Source organism: Pseudopipra pipra, chromosome Z, assembly GCF_036250125.1.
Source record: "Pseudopipra pipra isolate bDixPip1 chromosome Z, bDixPip1.hap1, whole genome shotgun sequence".
In the NCBI taxonomy this organism is placed as follows: Eukaryota; Metazoa; Chordata; class Aves; order Passeriformes; family Pipridae; genus Pseudopipra; species Pseudopipra pipra.
In genome coordinates this window covers 39,254,688-39,276,980 of record NC_087581.1, presented here as the reverse complement: position 1 = coordinate 39,276,980, position 22,293 = coordinate 39,254,688, and the positions used below count along the sequence as shown (strand labels likewise).

The following is a 22,293-nucleotide window of genomic DNA, read 5'->3' as shown; positions in this document are numbered from 1 at the left end:
GATATTAATTATTTATAGAGTAAAAGATTAAATTATTAATGTTGAATAATACATATACATTACATAAAATGGATGGAAATTTTTAATGCATTTTTTGCCAATATTCATAATTAATATGGAAAAAGGGAAAGTAATGAATAAAGCGATTATTAGCTGATACCAAAGTAGTCAAACTGATCAAAACTTGCCTCAAAGGAGCCATGAGTGACTCTTTGGATACTGAGAAATGAGGTGATAAAAAAAGCAGAGAAATACAGTTTGAATTACTATAAAATTATGTACACTACAAACAGCAGCAAAACAAATGGTTGTGGAATTGTTGGTGATGCTTTTAGAGGGGATCAGTTCAATATTTGGCATAACTTGGAATGGCAGAAATTGCTAGAAAAGGAACAGAGAATCAAGGAGAGCCCATCATTAGGTTACTGAGCACCTGCACAAGTCTCACATGCCTTTTTAAAACCTCTCTTCACTTACTGGCCGAACTCAGAGTCAGAGGTCTAAAGCTGAGGACTTTTTATCTGACCCAGTATGGCCATTTTTCATTTATTATTATAAATTGTTATGGTATTCCTAATTTGCAGTGGAGAGGATCACCAGTTCCAAAATTTTCCATTTTTTTGATGAGTGGAACTTGCTATACTGTGCCAACAGACCAAGCACCTCATCCACTTCAACAACCTACAACAGCAGGTTCAGGTGTGATACAGTTGCATCTGGGTTTCTGTTCAGTTTTCCACATAAACTGAAAAGAAATCTAGAAAGTAGAGACCAATTCCAGGATCAGTAAATTGATCAGGGTTGATAAATAATTCCATAATTCACTATTATGCGTCAGTCTGTGGTTCATATTTTTCATTTGTTTGACCTAAATTATTATATACTGATCATTCATGATTTATTGAAATTTAAAAAAAAAAAAAAAAAGATACTCAAAGACAGTAACAACCATAGCAGGAAGATTTTATCTGGATTTATTTCTTATGATGTGTGGTAATTTATCGAGGGGTTTCTTGCTCTTCCCCAAAGTCATTTATTTTTCATGAATCTATTTAAAACAGCATTTCATTCATTGCTGCTGCATGTGCACTGCGTTTGAAGTAGATGTAATATGGACCACCATATTGTGACTACCTGAAAGTCAATATTAGATCGAAAGGCCTTTCCCACAAACTCGTTACTTTGGTTCTCATCTTTATTGCTGACACATTTCTTAAGGATTTAAAGAGAAAAGTTTTAAGAAATTATGATGATCATATATTTCAATAGTCTAGAATTCATTGTCAAAAAGGGAAGAGAATGTATAAGTAGAAGAGACAAAATAACTCAGATGAAACTGAAATACTGGATATTCCTAGATAATATTACAATCTGTATTAACTGTCTAGGTAGATTCAGAAACCAACTGCAAGAAAGCTAAGTTTACTGTAGGTTTCAGTGAGGTGATTGTCGGGAAATGGAAAGTCAGAGTTGTGGCTCTGACAATCAGAATAGAGAGTGTTTGTCTTATTAAGGCCCTTGATTCATTCCACACTCACAAGTCCCCAAGAAAGCACTGGTTCTTGCATTTTGCCCCTGCCACTTGTCAGGCCACATACCCTGAATAAACGAGGATGCAAATAGAGGAGTGCAGGCCTACAAGTTTGATGGGTTTGGGTTTTTTTTTAATGCAAGAGCCATAGGCCTTCTCTCTTGGGGGGGAAGATAAAAAGATAAAGGAAGATAAAAAAGGGAAAAGGTCCTTTTACAAACCATTTCATGACATTCAAACCTAAGGAAACATTAATGTTCCCTGTAGGTCATATCCAGCATAGAAAAGTACACTGTTCTATGCCCATTTAACAGAGCACACAATACCTTAATATATTGGCAGGACTGTTTTTTAAAATCTAGTTTTAAAAATAGCTCAGTCAACTCAGATTTGCAGTAAAGTAGGGAGTGGGTTTTTTTTCTTTTTCAAACAAGGGAGTGCAGAAAGGATTATTCTTCTACCAGCGCAGCCATGAAGCCATGCAGTCCAGAAAGAGGAGAGGCCTTTTAGATAGTAGATATGTCAAAGTCCTTGTCCCATTGCTCTCCCCAGGGTGAATCTGGGGTGGCACAGAGCAGAGCAGCAGGTTCCTGCACCTCTGAGATCACAGGGAGTAATTGCACTACAACAAACACAGCTTGATCTAAAAAAATTTAATGTTTCTTGTCGCTTTTCTTCTTATATACAAGCCCAAATGCGGGTTTATAGCACATAATACTGAAAAGTATGCTATTAGAAGATAAAGCAAGAGCTGAAAAGAAAGAAACAGCTGGTTTTTCAGGCCATTTCAGATTTTGTTGGAGGTAGCATGAAGAACAGACACAGATAGATTCAAGCAGTATCCAGCAGAAACTTGAGAGGGATTACTGACTTCCTCCACACCATGACATATATCAACTTAAGGCATATGGAATAAATCAGAGTAGACAGCATGGAGTTGGAACACACAGGAAAGTCAGTAACAAACCTGGAGGGTAGTCAGGGGTGCTTGGAAGCATGGGGACTGTTAGCAGCCAGCTCAACTGCTTTTCAGCTGAGTTGGGATTCAGTCAGTACTGGGCAGACCAAAGAACTGGCAAAAACAAAAGCAGTGTTGGTTTGCAGGCTACATAGTAGTTTAAGTTGTAATCATCATTCATTTCTGCCTCCTCCTTGGAGCAGCACATGCTATGGGATAAGGGTACTGGCAAAAGTAGCCAGCACATAAAGAAGGCAGTCTTTGCATTTGATCCATGATTTGGATATTTGTGGCACCCTTTGTGGCCTGACTCTGACACCATCTGCCTATGGCTGCTGAAAACCTTTAACATCCTAAAATCGTTGAATCCCAGAATGGTTTGGGTTCAGATGGACCTTAAAGCCCATCCAGTTCCACCCCCTGCCATGGGCAGGGACACCTTCCACTAGCCCAGGTTGCTCCAAGCCTCATCCAACTTGGCCTTGGACACTTCCAGGGATGGGGCATATATTATATTACAATTCATTTACAATATTACAATTCATATATAATTTAATTATAATCATCATATTATAAGGAGCTTGTAATTGAGGCAAGGTAAGAATGCAGGCAATTGTGCGCTATTGATGTGAACAGGACAGTGTAATTTTGTAAGTGGAAAAATAGGAATTGAGAAAAATTAATATGCAAATAAAATACACTTCTTATCTCTGACTTCTGATAGATTTGGGATGCCAATACTGAGCTCAGGAAAGGCGTAATATATTGTCTGTTGTAACACCAGGGAATCAGGAAGCATGGCACATCCCAAAGCTTCACAGTTCTACTCTGCGCTCTATTTCTGTGAATCCCAAAATCACGTGAGGCAGTTCATGCTGGCTTGAACCATAAAGGCTCTTATTTTCTGGTCATTTGAGATTTTGCACTGTTGCTTTTTCACTAACTTTTGATCTGTCACACTTGGTATTGTACCTTGCAAAAACAAGGATTTTAGGAAGGGCACACCTCTGGAGGGACAAGACTGGCCTCTTTTGTAGGAGTATCCATGTCTTCCATCCAGGCAGCATTTGCCATCTTCTTTTTTTCATCTCATTCACTGCAATGTACCTTTTTATTGCAGTAAAAGGAGTGAGGCTGCAAGGTCCCAAATTTTTGACGGATCCCAGGATGCAGTAGCTCAGAAGGGAACTTTTTAGGCAGGATAATCCTGAGTTACCTGGGGGCAAGTGGAGCAACAGTCTCTGATTTTCTGTTTTTTCATTCAGTTGGAAAGGATGAGGATATTCCTTAATTTCTACCCCTCTCCATCTCTCCCATTGCTGTCACAGGGCAGGCCATCCCCACAAGGATGAGCTTTCTACTTCCAGGAGAGTTTCATTAGGCCAAAAATATTGAATTCTCTATCACAGTCCTCATTCTGGAGCTATTGCATGCATTTGAGGAAAATGCATCTCTCTCTGCTTCACCTCTCTTGTGAAAAAGGGAGAGAGGAATGTAAAAATTAAAGTCTGAAAAGAAATAATCCCTACAAATATATCAAGGATTTTTTTTTCTCTGAGTACACAAAAGCACATTCTTGTGGGTGTCTTGTGGGTTCATGTATCAGTGCGGTCTCTTGGTTTTTAATTAATTTATTGGGAGTATGATGAGATAGGGGTTTCTCTGACAGACAGTAAGAGAAACCCAATATCCACATAACAAAGGACGCCCTTGCCTTCAACTTATTGGAGGTTTACACTTATTACACCACTTTTAAGAGGAAATGACAGAATAATCACTTTTTTAATTTTTCCTGCATATGGTCTCTTTTTTTAACTCCTATCAGTGCTACATGGACTATAACTTTCACAAATAATTTTCTCCTACAAATGTTCAAACACTTTCCTTAACTTATGTCCTGTTGTTGTAGGGTTTGGTGTTTTTATCCTTTCTCAACTGCATTTTGTGGCATCAGTCCTCCCAAAACCTCATTCAACCAGAACAGGCTGAACATCAAAACAGCTGATATTTTTACTTTACATTATTTTATTTGCGGTGCAACTGGTAATTTCATTTTCCTTTGGATTATTTCCATATTTTTATAATATGACTGAAGTAGAAAGGGAATATTTAAGCATTAGTAAAATTAATATCATAATACAAATCAGGAAAAGGTTTGGTTTGGGGTTTTTTTCAGTATGAAGTTACAAACTCCAGAACAAAAGATTACTGAATAAAGTGCAGACTCTGTATACATGTGACAGCAAAAGCATAATATTTCTGCTGGTCTTCAAGACAAATGGCGGTTAAAATATTTCTGATTCTGAGCAGTAATACGTTTCAGGATATGAATTGCTAAAATTTATGGGTTTAACTGTTCTTTAATTTCTCTTTTTTCTCTAGTTAAGGAACAGCAAGATTTTAACAAGAATTGGTTCTAGCCTGGGAAGCTTTAGCAGTTCATTAGACTATCTGGGAATCAATCCGTCTCCAAAGAGAGGATTCCAATTAGCTGGTTTCATTTTGGTTAGAGACTGTTGTTGTCTGGAGGGAAAGAATCACTAAGTCTCCCCCTCTTCAGCCCTCATTGTCTTTATTTTCAACTTTTTGGTACAGAAACTAATGCCACTCAATGCAATCCATGCTGTGTCCTGGCTGAAACCCTGATTTCTGTAACTAAGATACAATGGCAACAAAAAAAATCCCAATCCTTATTTTTCTGTTTCAAAAGTTTTGGGAAAGCAATAGGCCAAACTGTCAGATGACACGGAAAATGCGAATTACATCAGTTTTCACCATGGCCCAAATTCTGCTGCTCAGAGCACGAACTGTTCCTTATGCAAAAGTTGATATAAGGCACCCAGTTGAGACACTTCACTGAAGTCAGGGCTACACAGAACAGGAGAAGATGTACAGACCTCACTGCCACTTTCAATTTTCAAAATCATATGAAAATTCAAAATTCAAGATATTTTTCAAAATTTCTTCCACAATCTGCAGCTTGCAATGAGCTAAGCCCTGCAAATGGCAAAGAACAGTGTGCCCAATTGACTTATTAACTATTCTATGCCTTTCTTTCCTGATGACTTCCACAGATTAGTTGTGGGATCTTTTGAATAAAATTATTTTTTCCTTGTTAATGCACTGCAGCTACATTTGTAGAGATGTCACTGGACATCTACCTTATAGAGTACTGAAATAAGCATCTACCAACCACAAATAATTTCTATGCTAAAAAAAAAAAGTAGTGAAAACTAAAGTTATAGAAACACAGTTAAATAAATGCATCTCTTTACCCTCCACAAACCTAAAAATGCATCAGCCAGTAAGAAAGTACATTTTCACTGTCATCAAGCCTGTTAATTTTTAAATTCTAGGTGTACAGATCATTGTTCCTCCACACAAAGGGGTCTGCTTAAAGTAAAGCAAAGGCATTAGGACTTGTCTTTTAGCAACAGCCTCACCTCCTCCTCAAAAAAAAACCCAACAAAAAAGCGCCCAAATCTCCATGATAAACGTATTTGATTGTGGTCCTTGAAGAATTCTTTAAGGTAAAATAAATAAATCCTTTTAAAATATCATATCTTCCTTTAAATTATCATTTTTATACCATGCCCTAATTGCCATATCAGTTTTTTTTCCCTGCTGTCCTGTCTTGTTTGATTTATATAATTATACATATATATGTATACATATACTGCCAACAGTATCTCCTGCTTCATTTTGGCACCTGGGCAACTCCAGCTGAAGTGACAGGCTCCCACTTCAGGATATTCCAGGGCCTTCCTGTTGTGACATGCGAGTCTAGGGACTCATGGCTGCAAACATTTCTAGTGTGATAATGAAATGAAAAGAAACTGCTGATACATAAAAAAATTATTGTATTTGAGATTGTTCTCATTTCCATCACAAAGGGAGAACTTGCTTATATTTTAAACTGGGTTTATCTTTGGGAACATCTGCCCAGTGCACGGGGCATGCATGGATATGGTGTGTTAGCTCACAAACCCCCTTCCTTTATCACATATGTTAACACTAACTGGTCCAGAAAGGAGGAATGCCAGTAAGAAAGGGAACAAAGACCACTGTTTCCAAGAGATTTTGTTTGCAAACAACAGGCCCAGGGAAGGCATATGGGAGTGATACTCAGTTTAATTTGGGAATTCACACATCTGGACCCACCACTCAGGTCATAACAAACACAAATGGAAATGTTATTAAATCTAGATCACTCCTACAACTACAGTGCCTGTGAGATTCCCAATGTGCAGGATGCAACAGATAGAGCTGAGCATCCAGCCTGGTTACTCACAGTCAGGACCCACGAAGGAAAGACCTAGGTTAACTGAAAGATTCTATTAAACCCTGATAATTTGCACTAATAATGTCAAGCCTGCAGTTACCGTTCTTAGATAATGGCCACATCATGAAAGAGGAATCAATTACACACAAAACTAGAGTTCACTTGCAGAGTTCTTTTTTTTTCATTTTCTTGCATTTCTCATTTTTATTGTGATGAATGTGGTGGGTTTTTTCAATTGGATATTTGGGAAGTAGATATTAATATTCAGGCCTCAGACCTGACGTTTGTGGAAGCGTAACATCCTGATTGAAATTTAAGGTCTTATGACCAAAATCTGCTGAACTAGAGATCTTCACACTACCCCAAGTATTAATATATTATTCCACATGGATTATAAAACAAGTGAGAAGTACATGCCTGTGTCCTTTGCCCTACACAACTTCAAACTTTTTTGTACGTTTAAAGTTTTGTGTTTTAGAGGATTATTTAATCTTGTGACATAAAAATGCTTAACATTAAAAAATACATAATGTATTCATGAGAAAAATAAATGGACAGTAGCCACAGGATCCCTCCATGTTGCATCATGCCACCTCAAAGGGGTCACATAGATCCACAAAAAGGAAAGATATACATAAATGCAGAGGGATCCTGCAACTTGGTAAAGACATAAGCCTCCCCCATGAGAAACTAAACCAACAAAAGAATTAAATTCCTGATGACAAAGACCAAGATCCTTACAATCATAATCAAGAGCTGCTCAGCCAAAAGAAATGTCTAAAAATTTACTATTAGGAACAAAGTTCCGAGTTCCTTCATGACATAAAGATGGAGGGCATGAAGATATCGAAAAAAATTTGCTTCCATTGCACCCTTAGCTTTTTTACTCACCTTTTCATATGAGAACTTGTGCCATGCTGGGATTTATCATCCTTTTTAAAGCAAAAATTCTGTCTTGTTTCTCTGGACAAAAAGGCACACTTTGTAAAAAAGGGACATTCCCAGCAATCACTGTCAGACACGTGAGTCTGCAGGGAACTATGACTTCACTTGCAAACAAAAATGAAACTTCTGTCTGTTTTACTTATATAACCAGATGAGAGGTCAGGAAAAAAAAATCACTTGAAGGGACCATATAATGCTTTCAGACTGATTTCCAGACAGTGATGCATATGCTCATCTATCTACAAAAAAAGAATTGTTTTTTTAACAAAAATGACAGGAGTGTGTACATTGGATATGCCAGGAAAGGGGTGGGGTTTAGGATTTTTTTTTTCCCATTTGCCTTTATTATTTTTTCTATATTTTACTCCCTTTATTCTTACAGATATTTTCTTGGATTATTCTGGAACCCAAGCTTCAAGAAGCCCAAGTGATTCCTCCTGGTTTAATGATATTACTTTCTCCCTACTTGGAATACCATATGAAATACAAATTTGCTGTGAGAAGGTGTTGGGACCATGTTTCACTCAGAGCAGGTGTAAAAGAAAGTCTGATCTTAGTGTCGCATTTGAAGCAGACACATCCACTCACAGATCAGCAAGAAGAGGTGGTGTGAGGGACAAAAATCAACTGTAAAAGAGGGAGAAGGGGGGAGGAAGGAGCTATCCACTATGTTTTGGTGGATAAATGTATGTATATGTGATATTCATGGATACACATGAATGAGGAATAGAATCATAGGATAATTAAGGTTGTAAAAGGCCTCTAAGATCACCAAGTCCAACCTTTAACCCATCCCTGCCTTATCCAACACTAAACCATGTCCCTCAGCACCACAGCCATAAAATTCCTAAACATTTCCAGAGGCAGTCATTCCATCACTTCCCTGAGCAGCCTGTTTCACAACCCTCAACCTCCTTTCAGGGAGTTGTAGTGAGAAATAAATTCTCCCCAGGGACAACAAGTGCCAGTGTCTTATCTCTTGTCTGTACACCCTTGATTTCAATGCTGCCCCTCCTTTAGAGTCCTGTTGTATCAGGGCAGGAGCTGAAGCTCCTCATTTCCTTTCCAGGGTGCACCAGACCGTGCTCAGACCCTATCACTGCTCCCATAGGTGCCTTAGTTTCCTGCAGCTCCATCTTTTTCTCTTGTTATGGGATCTATTGTGCTGGCTTGCACAATCATAGAGCTGCCTTTGCTGTTCTCCCTGCCTTACTGCTGGTATTAAAATTCAGTGTGACAACAAAGGTAGAAAATTGTCAGCCTGGGACAAATAAAGATAATTATCTAGAAGGAGAATAGATTATCTGTACCAAAAAAACCCAAACCAAACCAAAAAATTAAAACCCAAACCAAACCAAAAAAAAAAAACCAAAGAAACCCAACTCAAACAAAAAAGAACCAACACAAAAAACCAGACAAACAAAACAAAACAAAACGGCAAAAAAAAGCCAAACCAAAACCAGAAAGCAAAAAAAATCTTAAAAACAACAACACCAACAAAAGAAAGAAAAAAAAATTAAAACAATTTTACCTGTTCCAGAAAATAAGAACAAAATAACTAAAGGTGCATTTTCTTTTTGTTGTGGCATCCCATTGTGATATCCTTGGCCCAAATAAGTGAACAGGAGAAGGCAGGCAGAGGGAAGGGTCACATACCACATGCAGACAGCACCCAGTTGTTGGGTTTCAGATGGTGACAGAGACACTGCTCTGATGTGCAGGGCACAGTAAACCCCTGGGCTGATGCTGAGGCTTCTGGAGGGGGTCTGTCCCACCCAGGTATAGGAGGATACTCTCCCTTGGCTTGTTTGCAGGAGGCAGTGACTCACCCAGGGAGCACCTGCCTTGCTCCCCTTAGAAACATCAGCAACAGTGCTGGCTGTTGCCATGGCTTTCACTATTTCACTACAACACTCGCTCATGAAAGATGTACGTAATCTGAATTGGGGTGAGAAAGGCCTTGCATTGTTTCCTGAGACTCGCCTGTCCCTGGGACAGAACCCACAGCTGTCATTTCTGGATTATGGCAGGAAGCTCCTGTCTAATTCAAAGCAGTGCCGTGTATTGACACAAAGCTCTCCTCACCTCTCCCCCCGCCAAGATGTCAGTTTTGCTCAGGATACTGGTCCTGCTGTCACTACAATGAAAACTGTGTCCTCCCTGGCACAATTTATCATGCAGGGTTCAGTGATGCAGTGTGCCAAGCAAGGAAGAAAAATGTAAAACCTTATCACCATGGTCTTTATTGACCAGTCATTCTGCTTTGTACTCATTTCCTCTTAATTCCCTGCAAGTATACATTGGCTCAAAATCAAAAGAAATAGTAAAAAAAAAAAATATACACTCTGGAATAATATATTATTCTATAGATGTTGATGGCACAATTATTTCTCTCCTGCTATAATAAAAAATATTTGTTAATAAAATCTGTTCCAGAAAAGTGGAGCATTGATCCATTATGCTGCTTGAATCCTAACAAATTAGCCTTTTTTTCTCCCCACAGAAAAATCAAGTTTTGCTGTAAGAGATCATCCTGAGAACCACTATTTACACACATTAAAGGAGAGGGGATGTTACACAAACACAATAGTAAAAATACTTGGCTTTGCCAATCCTATTTGGCCAAGAAAGAAGAAGCAAAGGATCACAACCAGAACATGCTGTACCCAGCTCTTGCTGGCTGATGATTCCCTACTATAAAATCAATCCATCCGATCTAATGGTCTCCCTCAGCCCTACAGCATCAGCCTGGAAATTGAAGCCCCTGGAATTAAGCCCAGTTAACTCCATCACTCAGCTGCACCAAGGGATGCACAGGAGAAAGCCATCACCTCTTTGTGCATTGTGGTGGGTGATCCCTGCAGAAGCAGCATGAGAGAGAGAAAAAATAATGCCCTTCTCAGTCCTGCTTTGCTTTCCCCCCCTTTTCTTCACCTCTAATACCCTCAACACCGGCAGGGCAGGCACTTCCTGTGGTAATTCCCAGGGTCAGAGCCTGTCCTGCATTTTTGCTGTGGAGCAAAAAGGCAACAGATCCTTGCTGCTGATCCCCTTTTGTCTCTCGGGGGCTAGACGTGGCAGGGGAGGCAATGCAGGGCGCCAGCACTCGGGGATAGGGTGACCTTGTCTCACCATTGCCCTCCAAGTGGCAAAACACCAACCCAGCCTTGCATGAGAACAGACATAAGAAAACAGTGAGGAATGGTTAAGTAAAGGTAAAACAAAGGCTTTTCTTCAGCTTTCATGAAACTTGCTTATCTAGGGCACAGTCTGGCCCCACAGTCATGTCAACCTTTCCCCAGAGGAAGTCTGGCAAGTTCTGTATTGTCAATTATGTCCTTTTTTGCCTTCAGCGAAGCCCTAAGGTAGAAACATAGACTGCTCCTTTTGTTACGTACCTTTTCCCAAGACGAAGTGCAGGACCTCCAGTAAGTGCAATAACATCAGGAAATAACCATTTTGCTGATTTGCCCTTGCTTGAAAATATTCTCACAGCTTTGCTACACAGAGGAAGAAGGAGGTGGTGGTGATTCAGGGAGAGGCCAAAGAGTAAGAGAATAAAATCTCTCAGGGAAGAAAGGAACTAAAGTCAGGAACAGAAAGAAGACTGTTATGCCACAAATATAAAATGTATAGTCACGTAAGCTCATAGGAAAGAAAATGAGAACTGACATCGCACAATGCTAGATTGATTAGGGAGGACTTGGAAGAGGACCAAGGTCTGGGAATGGCATGGGAAATAATTTCAAAGGAGAAAGAACCTCACGCTCTGCTGTGGGGTACGGCAGCAGTACAATAACACATGAGGAGGATGTTGGAGGGCTGCCACAGGCCCTGGGCTGAGGGGAAGCAAAAACATATGACACTGTGTGTGGTTATAGCAGATACCTGCATGGCCTGCATTGGTGATGTGAGGGATTTGGACCCTCAACTGCTTGAAAAGTGCCAAATTTGAGAGAACAAGGGTTGTCTTTCCCCTTGGCTCTCTGCCTCCTCCATGTTCAAGTACCTCCAGAGACTTCCTGCTGTGTCCACAGTGTGACAGCACAACAGTGAAATAGATATTGCCACACTTAATATATTCCTCTCTGATTTTTTTTTTAATGTATCCTTTTTCTCCTTCTGTCCAAGGGCTGGGATTATCATTACCCTTTCTCTGGTGTTATAGATACCTTTAATAACAACTTCATTCATTTCTCTGCACACGCACACCGAGCATCTATGCAACTCAGGTACATTCATAACACATAATCACAGCATTTCCCTGTTGGCAAGGCCAAGTTACCTTTCAAAATAATTTTGTCTCACGAGAATAAGGAGAGTATTTGAACAAGATTTCATGGAATCATAGAATGGCCTGGGTTAAAAGGGACCTTAAAACCCACCTCATTCCACCCCCCTGCCATGGGCAGGGACACCTTTCACTATCCCGGGTTGCTCCAAGCCTCGTCCAACTGGTCTTGGACACTTCCAGGGATGAGGAAGCCATGGCTTCTCAGGGTAACATGGGCCAGGGCCTCACCACCCTCACAGCCAAGAATTCCTTCCCAATATCCCGTCTAACCCTGCCTTCTGTCAGCATGAAGCCATTCCCCCTTTTCCTCTCTATCCAGGCCAGGGTAAATTGTCTCTCTCCATCTTTCTTGTGGGCTCCCTATTGCCACCTGAATCTCCAATAAATTCCAGCTTCCATAAAGTTCAATTTAAACATGAGATCATTACACTCAGTTTCAAGACAAGAAAAAGAAAGACTGACTTGTGAGCAGAAATATCCTTGGTATTCATAGTCATATTGAGAGTTCAGAGCACATTATACCTCTATAGATTGGGGAACACTCAGAGGGGAGCTCAAGCCAGCCTGTACAACACCAGTCATATGTTGGCATACTTCAGTAAAGAAGTAGCAAAATCCTGTTTGTTTAATAAAAAGGTGTTGTCAAACCCTCCCTCCAAGTGCCCCAACACTGTGCATGGGGAGCATGTTGGGCCCCACTCAGAGGGCAAATGTAGGTTATTTGAACATACCTTCAAACCGTGGCTTGGGTTTTTGATCCTTCAGAAGTCAAGAAAAATTGTCAAACAATTGGACTAAGGGTAAAAATATTGCTGAAGAAAAGCCAGCTGTACATCTATATTATTATTTTTTCTAACAATTGAAAGCATTCAATGAGGTTCTCAGTAGCTTCAAGGTTAATTCAGTAACAATTTTAATATAAAGAAAACACTAATTATGTTTACAGTAACTGAATGGGGTTCAAATAGCCAAATAATCTGGGCAAGTTGCCAAATAAACTTGAAAATCAACAGCCAGCAAATTTTACTTTAGTTATTTGGAACCAGAAAACTTTTGCAAACACTGGTCCTATTAAAAAACAAATCCAACTTAAAACCCTACATCAGCCAGTGCTTTAGAATATGATAATTTTTTCAGGTTTATTTTCCTAGGGGGAAATATATCTGGAGAAGCGCTGATAAATCTTCTCTAACTACCAATTGCAGATTCAAAATGAACCTCATTTGGCCTTGCAGAAATCCTTTTGTATTTGCTTTCCATTCTGAGTCTGTTTTTTATTTATCTTAGTGTGATTAAAATATAGCCATTCAAAACTCAGAGTTTCTACAAAGATTGTCACTATTCATCAGTTCAGGGTATGTTCACTGAAGAAATAATATTTTTCATGTATATTTTCTTTTTCTGTCAAATCCCGTTTGGCACCTGTGAAAGAAATGTCATATATTTGACACATGCTACACTGAAATCTTCACTTTCTGAACATTTGTGAGGTGGCAGATGTAAGGCTGGCCCAGGAGGGATGGGGCTTTCCTGTACAGATTTCAGAAAGGAGAGGGGATGAACCCCTTCTTGTTAAAAATAATTGATGGGTACAAAAATCTGGATTAAACTGGTTTTTGCCTTTGACTAACAGATTATTTTGCTTCAGGCTCCTTATGCTGGTTCACATAAGGCCCAACACTTAGAGATGAGCATGGATATGACCAAGGGAATGTCAGAGCAGGCTGGATCATGGTCCTTTATTCCTCATATAGTTATTTTTTTTCCTGCAGAAACCACCTCTGAGTGCAGCACGGTGTCCTGGGTCTTTATGGCACTGCTGCACTTTGGAAAATTAAGTTCATGGAGCATTTAAGAGATAAACTGTGGCCCTTTATTTTTCAGGAGACAGGAAACAACTCAAAGTGTGGCCTGTGTTATGAGCTCCATGTGAGCACAGCAACCACACAGGACAATGAGCAAATCATGTCGGCTTTACGGCTTCCAGGAATCAGCTGGGCTATCTCCTATCCCAGGGGCTTCCTTAACCTGGAGAAACCTGTGGTGAACAAGAGACAGACAGTCAGGAGCAAATCACAGACCTAGCCAGTCCTTGGCCTCCTTCTCCATTCAGACAAATTTTAAATGTAAAATAAATACTGAAGGAATCACTTGTCACCACAAATTATTCCTTTGAATGTTTACTGTTCATGCCAGCTCCCCTGGGGTTCTTCCCATTTAGAAACATCTTTAACAAGCAATCCCATAAAACATTGACCATTATTCCCCAAGAAGTTGTGCCTAGTGACTTGTTACACAGAAATATGTTTCCAATTTCGCTTTGAAATGTATTAGAAATGTATCAGTATTTTTTACATTAGCATTTAGTGCCATGTGGAAATGGCAATTATAAATTGCCACGAGCTGTACTTACAGCCTCCAGTTTAACTGTTTGGATGGTGCTTTTCAGCCCCTTTCTCTGGAAGATGGATTTGCTTGCTGCTTGCCTCAGCAATCCTCAGCAGGGATGGGGACTGCAATTATTTGACAGCAATTTTTTGAATAAAGCCCCAGCATTCATGAGGAGCAGTTCCAGATTTGCGTTTGTGGCTGGAACACAACAACTTGGATTTTCTGTGACATCAGGCTGTAATGCATTTGTGTTGTGAAACACCGATTTCCCTAAAGAAAACACACAGCTGTAGGTGCCCATCCTTTCTAGAAAAAAGCAAATCTTCAGGCTCTAAAGGCTGAGGTAAGTTTGTCTTATTCTGGCACCAGTTCCCAATGGGTCCCAGCCCATTTTGTCAGGCAGTTTGGGGAAAGATGCTGCAGGAGATGAAGGCCGACTGGTGGAGAAGCAGCTGGTGATGGCAGAGGAAACTGAACATTGACAGAAAGGCACAAGTACCAGGTCCAAAACGGTCCACACTTTGCTGAATTAAGGGGCAATAGCCTTTGATAATTATTTTGTAAACATTTGCTCATTATTTTTAAATTAACCATTGTAATATTTTTTGTGAGAACGGGGTCAACTACTCTCACTTTCCACAGTAATGGGTACTCCCTGTAAAAAAATATACTAAAAAGAGGAAATTATAGTGCCATATAATAAAGATTTCAGGTAAAAGGACTAACTTCAGGAAACAACAAAGGCCCTGAAGTGATGTTTCAGGAAAATATTTTAATTAAAAATTAACAATGGGACAAGGTGGGACCAAGAACATCAGAAGATTATGTCTGAAAGGACCTGAAAGAACTGAAGTGAACTTGAGAAAAATATGTCAAGCTGCAGTGGGATCTCTAAGAATGAGGCAAGCCATGAGATCACAGGCAAATAATGCCATTCCTAGGTGCTGTGATACATCAACTTCCGTGAAAGTGTCAAAATTATTCCCACTGGAAAGATTCTGAGGTCCATGCTGCGCTCATATGAACAACTTGTGAGGAACAGTGGAAGTGCAACTGAAGAACAAAACAGGTGACGCTCAGAGTCCAATGTCTCCACTGTACACCTTTCTGGGGTTTTAAAATTTCATTCTCTCAGACAAGCTCTGGTGTGGTCTTCTGAATTGGTTGCCAAGCACTTTTGTGAGACTGAGATGCTGTAAAGGTGCTGCTGGTCCCCATCCATCCAAAAGTTTTACCCACAAGTGATCCCTTCATGCACACCTTGATGTGTCTGGATCCTTCCTTGAAGCAAAACAAAGCACAGGACAGGGAGGTGGTTGGGCATTTCTTTTCAAAGGAGCCCTCCCCGTCTGGGCAGGAACACTGATGCAGCTGCTGATTCAAGAAGTCCTTCTCAGACCTGAGCTGTTAAGTGTTTATAAGCTGGCACTAAAAAAAAAAGATACAGGAGGTCTTCTGTCAATTTACTAAATCTCTGCTCACTCAAATAGACTCTGGCTTGTGAAGGTACTGGTGTGAATCAAACATTAATCTGTGAACACAGGGGTTGCTCATTTCACCCTATCTAGTTACTCTGTCTGGTAGCTTATGCAGAACTTTGTTTTTAAGAGACACAAGATGGCTATAGAAGAATTTAGACTGTTTTGGGGATCCAAACTGAAATTATAGGCCTGTCCCTTCAAATCTTACTGCTAAGCTTGGGAGCTTAATTCCCTAAGAGAGTGGTTGCTCTGGCCTTTCTCTGTCAAAGCACTCAGGCTACTGGGTGGCTTTACATCCTAGGAATGGTTCTCCTGTGCTCAGCAAACTCCTGGGGCTGGTACTGGGCACGCACCCCACTTTTGTAGTTGGCGTTGGCAGGATCAGCCTCAATTTATCTGAGGGTAAAGTTGTTTGAGGGGTGAGAAAGCACCGGAAAAGGATTTTGCTGTGACATTTCTAAAACACAGCAAAAACCTCCTTCCCCACTGGCTGGTAGTGCTATATTTGTGTTATCTCCAAGCCAATGCATTTCTCACTTACTGGAACTTTAACAGCTCATAAAAATAGAACTTCTGAACTCTCAGGAACCCTCTGGATGGTGCAGGCGATCAACATGCCTGCACCATAGCAGAGGTGTGAGGGCTCCTGGAGGTCAGTGTGACACTGCCTGGTGCAAGCAACAATCAAGATGAGCTATTGCATCCTCTAAATAAAACCAAATAAACAGCTACTGGAGATATAGGCAGCGAAAATCCACTCACTTGACATATGTTGTCTTCAGATAAAGCCAATGCTAAACAATAGGGATGCAGCCTTTTTTTCCCGGAAAACTCTGCCTGGCTTTGTCAGAAGCAAGATTTCATCCAAGGACTAAAGGACTGAACCTCCCAGATGCTTTTTGCATGGAGCTTTTATGGACTTCCGTGGGATCATTTAGAGCAGTGATGCTTGTAAGAGACTCAGAAATCATTCTGAACCAAGATAAATAAAAAAAAAACACATAGTTTCAGAAAGGCAAAGATGTGAAGAGATTCTCTTCTCCTGATCCACATGCATCAACTTCAAAGAGCTCTGTGCTGTCACACTGGGACGGGGAATAAGTGTGAGCACATCAGAGTTAGGATAAGAACTAGTACTTTACAATGGAAGGAATAATAGGCTGTTTATGCTCTGGGGACCAGTTTGCCAGAGTTTTGGGGGAAGTTGTTTCCTTTGAGCTGCAAAAAGCACGTACAGTATGGACAGGTCCACGCTGGGCTGGTTTGCAGTCTCAGCAGAATCCCTTGCAGGACAAGAGCAGAGCCAAATCCTTTCTCACCATGTTTGTAAATGGCTGGCAAGGACACAATGCCAGAATTAATAATACCCACTTCCCCACACAGTCTGAGCTCAATTAAACATGTTTGTAATTATCACTCCAGAATAAAGAAAAGAAAAAAAAAAACATACCAAAAACCTGTGACTGTGTAAAAGAAAGACTTTTTGATTTATGTTGCTGGCACGTGAAGTCCACACAATTTCAAAAGGTTTCAGCTTCTCAGGCCAAATAAATTGATGCTTCAGGGTCGGACTGTACAAATGCTGCTCCAGTGAGCAATACACACACCGACAATTTCTTCTGTATCAGGAGTATATCCATACTCATAAGGGCTTCCTCCTCAGAGGAACTTCAACAGCAAGGATGAAGTTCTTATTTTGCTATAGTTGTGTTAGCTCTGCTTTCAGGAGAAAAAAAAAAAAAAGGGGGGTCTTTTTATGCTTTGAAAATCTGAACCTGAGTGTGGAAAGTAAGTTCTTGCCTGCTGAAGGCATTTTGATTTTTCTAAGGTTGTTTTTGAAGTACAGAGCAGATAAGGGCCCTATCTGGAGCTGCAAGCCACTATAACACAGCACTTATCCAATGTCCAAGGTTATTAGCTTCAAAGTTCCCTCCAAAGGCAAACCCAAGCTTCCCAGATTTGACTAGCCAGGATTAAGCTGGTAAGAGGCTCAGCTTCCTTTCTTAGCTGCATCTTTCCTCCAAATTACAATAAAATAAGGTGTAGGGATAGGGAGGCAAAAATTAAAACTAAAAAAAAATTAATAAAAAGGACCATTTTACCAATAGCTGAAGTACATATCATAGAGGACTTGGGTGTAGGGTTTTTTAATTTTATTTATTTTGTTGATTCTGCCTTTCTGTGTAACCAGACTTTTCCTTGTACTACATCTGACTGCAGAGATCAGGAAGAAGAGTCCAACGGACTGATTAAAACATCCTCTTATCTCTTGTCCTCAGAGAAAATTTGCCTAGATACAGATGCACCTTTATGTGGGTGAAACTAGCAGGGAACTTATCATGCATTCCCTACAAAAAAAAAAATTTCTTAAAATCTTTCTTAAAAAATATGATGGCTGAAAAATCAAGTTTCTGAGCTATTTTTTAAATTATGCAATACCGAAAAATGCAAGGAAAGTGTGCCTAAGTAATACAGTGCAATGCTGCATAGAGGTACCAGTTATAGCTCTCTTTAATATGTGAATCAAAATAACCTCATGATCTGCCTGGGTGCTCTTCTTGGATGATGGTGCCTTACATCTTAATTCTTCTAACTGAAAGAATGCCACACAAATTTAATATAGAAGCTAATACAAAGAGAAGAAATCAGTCAGTGACTAACAATACATGAAATGTAATTTATACTTCTTTTTCCTTATGTAAATTATTAATGTACATTTCAGCCACCTGAAAAAATAATGTGCTTGCCAGCCATGGAACATTTTTTCTTTTTTTAAATCATATCAGAATAAAATGGGAAATTCTCATAAATCTGTGCAGCTAATAATGTCTACAATTTTTATTCTTTTTTCCACTGAGCAATGTAAAGCAGCAACCCTGGCAGTCACTAACTGAGGAGGTGATCTCATTCCTACGCCATTAAGAGTATTTAAATTTAAATTTAAGTTTGAAAGATCCACTTTAGTCTCCCTACTTAGAAAGGGGCAATCAGCCAACCTGGCTGCAGACCAAGAAATCAGCGTTTCTCTGCACAGACAGCTTCAGAAAGGACCATTTCAGATTTCAGCAACGAGTTTTCACAAACCAAGTAACTAAATCAAGGGCACTGAGAAGATAACTTGCTTCTAATACGATGTACAAGATTGCTCAGAGACATAATGGTCTTATAAGCGGAAGAGTAGAGGTTCAGACAAAATCCAAACAGACTGGAAAAATAAACAGGAGGAAGGTGGTTTGGCAGTGTAAAAGTCTGGATGACAAAAAATCAACTTGGTCACACAGCCCATTTCTTTGACAAAGTACAACCTAATTGGTTCTAAATATGCCAGTGAAAAGCAAAGCTGGCTGGGGATATTTAGATTCTATGGATATGACCAGGAATAACTTGGCTTTTACCTTCTAAAGTCAAGATTTTTTGTGCCTTGTAATTTCTGTTCTCCTTAATAAGACAATAAGTATCTGTATGGGGGGTTGTATAACATTATTTTACAGTTAGATGGCATGTAAACTAATTTGAAGATATTTTGTGGACTACAGCCTCCAGCTGTCAGGAAATGGGAGCAACAAAATTCCACCTCCCCCCAGAAAAAAACAAACCACCAAAACCAACCAAACAAAAAATCCCACAACTAGAAAAAAACCGCACCCAAAAAAACCCTCTTATTTTTTTTCCTGATCCTACTCACCTACCAGCCCAACCAGTTCTTGGTGAAATATTGTCATATCTGTGCAGTGCACAGCTGAGAATCCTGCTCAGCTGTAGCATAAGGTTCAGATGAAGGTTTCAGACTTTGAATTGCGGAAGCTTGTCCCACTCAAACAAAGTGAGCAGCTACTTCTGAAGGAAGAAACTGATAATAAGATAATAAGCTCATTCTTTTTTTTTCTTTTTTTTCTCTTTAAGCCTAGAAGCAAGAAGCCAAGAGCCTCATTGGCTTATGTCACATACACAACTGTTAAAAAAAGGACATTCTTTGCTAGTTTCACAACAGGATTAGATGAATAACATCATTACTTTGAAATAGTCAAGGACCATTCATGGCTATTTTTTTTTCCAACAAGTCACACTTGAAGTCAGAGTTAATAGTTAACTCACCCCCTGGGTCATGCACAGAATTTAAAAAAAAAAAGGACCCCAAAAAAAAAAACCGAAAAAAACCCCCTAAACCCAAACAAACAAAAAACCCAAAACAACAACAACAACAAAAAACTGCAAAAAACCCACAACACAAGATGCTTCAAGCAAGAGTCCAGGAGACTTTAAAAATTCCAAGAGATCTTAAAACTCCAAGAGACAAGACTTACACTCACCAGCTCTGTTCTGCTCATGGCTCTGTGTTCCCCTGGATTTACCAAAAACTGGGTGCCCAAAAGGTCAGGCTTGGGCTCTGCTTTTCAGGGTTCCTCAGAAACACAGCCAGGAACACCAAAACAGGAAGAAACATCATTAAGTATGACCATATTGCAGTCTGGTGGTATTTCCATGAAGTCATCAAACCCAATGATTTCATGTTCCTGCTTTCCTTGGGGTCAAATTTGGATTCTGTGTTTAGTCTGGGCATGAAACACCAGGAGAGACAGCAATGTAGTTGATCTGAAGTTAGTATTTGTAGTTAGACTTTTGCCACTTACACTAATATTTAATGGAGGTTGTTGCTCCACGTGCTTCTCCAGCATTGGAGGGGGATTTATTTATGTAGGGATGTGGAGAGGGACAAGTGATAAATTTGTCACGAAGAATTTGCAGAAGACAAAAAAGCTGTTTGTAGTTGTGATAAGAAGTCTGCTTTGAAAAAACAGAGACCATATGAAGTCCATTAAGGACTGGTGAACTGCACAAAAAAACAACAGCAACATCCTTTCCTGTCCCTCCTCGGAATATAAGTTTGCACAGTGCTTCAAAGGGACTTCAACAATAACGTAAGTGGGGCTCACGGTCAGGCACTTAAACCCATGTAGGGCAGGGGGAAGAGTGAAATGTGTTCTCTCTCAGTTAAACCTCCTATGCGCCTTATCTTATTTTCCCTCTCACAGTGTTTATTCAGCGTTCGTCCTCGGCCGAGGCAAGTTTGCAGCACATGAATGAATGAAGACGTCTTTGAAGTCGCTCTACTGAGCAAAATAGTTGAAGCCTTTCTTTGATAAGTTCGAAGGAACAGTGCCATTTGCTATTAGCACGTCTTTTACTGACATTGCTATTATGCCTGGAGAGAATTAGTCGTTTTGGGATGCAGGTTAGCAGCTCCCATTAAGGCTGATGATTCTGCAAACACAGTGCAAACACAGTATTTGGGAGGAAATGTGCTTAATGGTAATTGCCGCACATTTGCATGCACATTTAATCCAGAAAGTACTCAATATGGCTTTACAAACCTCACCTACACACCTGTTGTAAATGTAGAATCACTTTGTCAACAGCTGTTGTGCAGCCACCTCGAGGTGAAACACAGCAGCTGTGTAATGACACAAAGCAGCACCAAAGAGTGTGGCAGCAACCAGGAAAACTTATATTGCCTTATCTAGCTGAAATCATCAGGAGAATTCTAGGTGAGTAACATGTAAATTTCTGGAATTAAAAGTTGGCTTGAGCCAACTTGAGTCACTGGAGGTAACACTCCTACTGCTGCAGGGAAAGTGGCTTTTTAATCACGGCAATTTGCCTGAACCTGTTTTATGTGTCTGTGGAAAGACAGCATCTCCAACTGCAGTGTGATGGCTCACAGAGGCCAAGCCTGGATCTCTGCTGTATCAGACCAGAGTGCCACAGCACATGAATTTCTATGTTCTCCAGAGCTTTGTGCTCCCCTTTGGCTCCCAAGCTCTGAACCTTCCCCAGTGGGCAACAAGAGCAGATGGGACCACACAACAGGATAAAGGCAAAAATTTCACATAGATTTTAAAAGGGGATAAAAACCCAAGTGAATTATGTCAATGAGATGTAAGAGATTTGAAGCCTGATGATTTCACCATCACTAGGGGACGTGCTACCTCATACTGATGTGAAAGAAGAAATGGGCAAGTTGTTGTCAGGGGTTTCCTTGTCTTGGCTGTAGGAGTGAGAAATGTCACCCTTGGCTCTCCATGGCTCAAAGTTACCATGTGAAGCAAATGTGGGGAGACTTCCACAGCTGGAGGAGCCACTGAGGTTGAAACAGACTGAAAATACTTGCTTCCTGAATCATGGAAACGTAATAATCCTTTACTCAAGCTTTGAGAGTCTGGAAAAGTTTGGCATGTTTCCCATCAGTATGATCTCCTTGAAGAAAAAAGGAGGGAAGAGTGGGTTCCCATGCCATCTGTTGTCTTTCCTGCACGCCATAACCCTGATTCCCTGTTACTGACTGTGCCTAGACTTCACATTATCTTCACTCACTGCCTTGGGCTCATCCGCCTTCCTGCTGCAGGACAATAG

The 22,293-nt window shown here is 40.2% G+C and overlaps 1 protein-coding gene across 1 annotated transcript in view; it reads left to right on the top strand.

Annotated features, from left to right (window-relative positions):
• RPS23 (ribosomal protein S23) overlaps positions 1–22,293 on the top strand; it is a 427,277-nt gene that overhangs the window by 159,921 nt on the left and 245,063 nt on the right. The gene's annotated exons all lie outside the window — the stretch shown is intronic.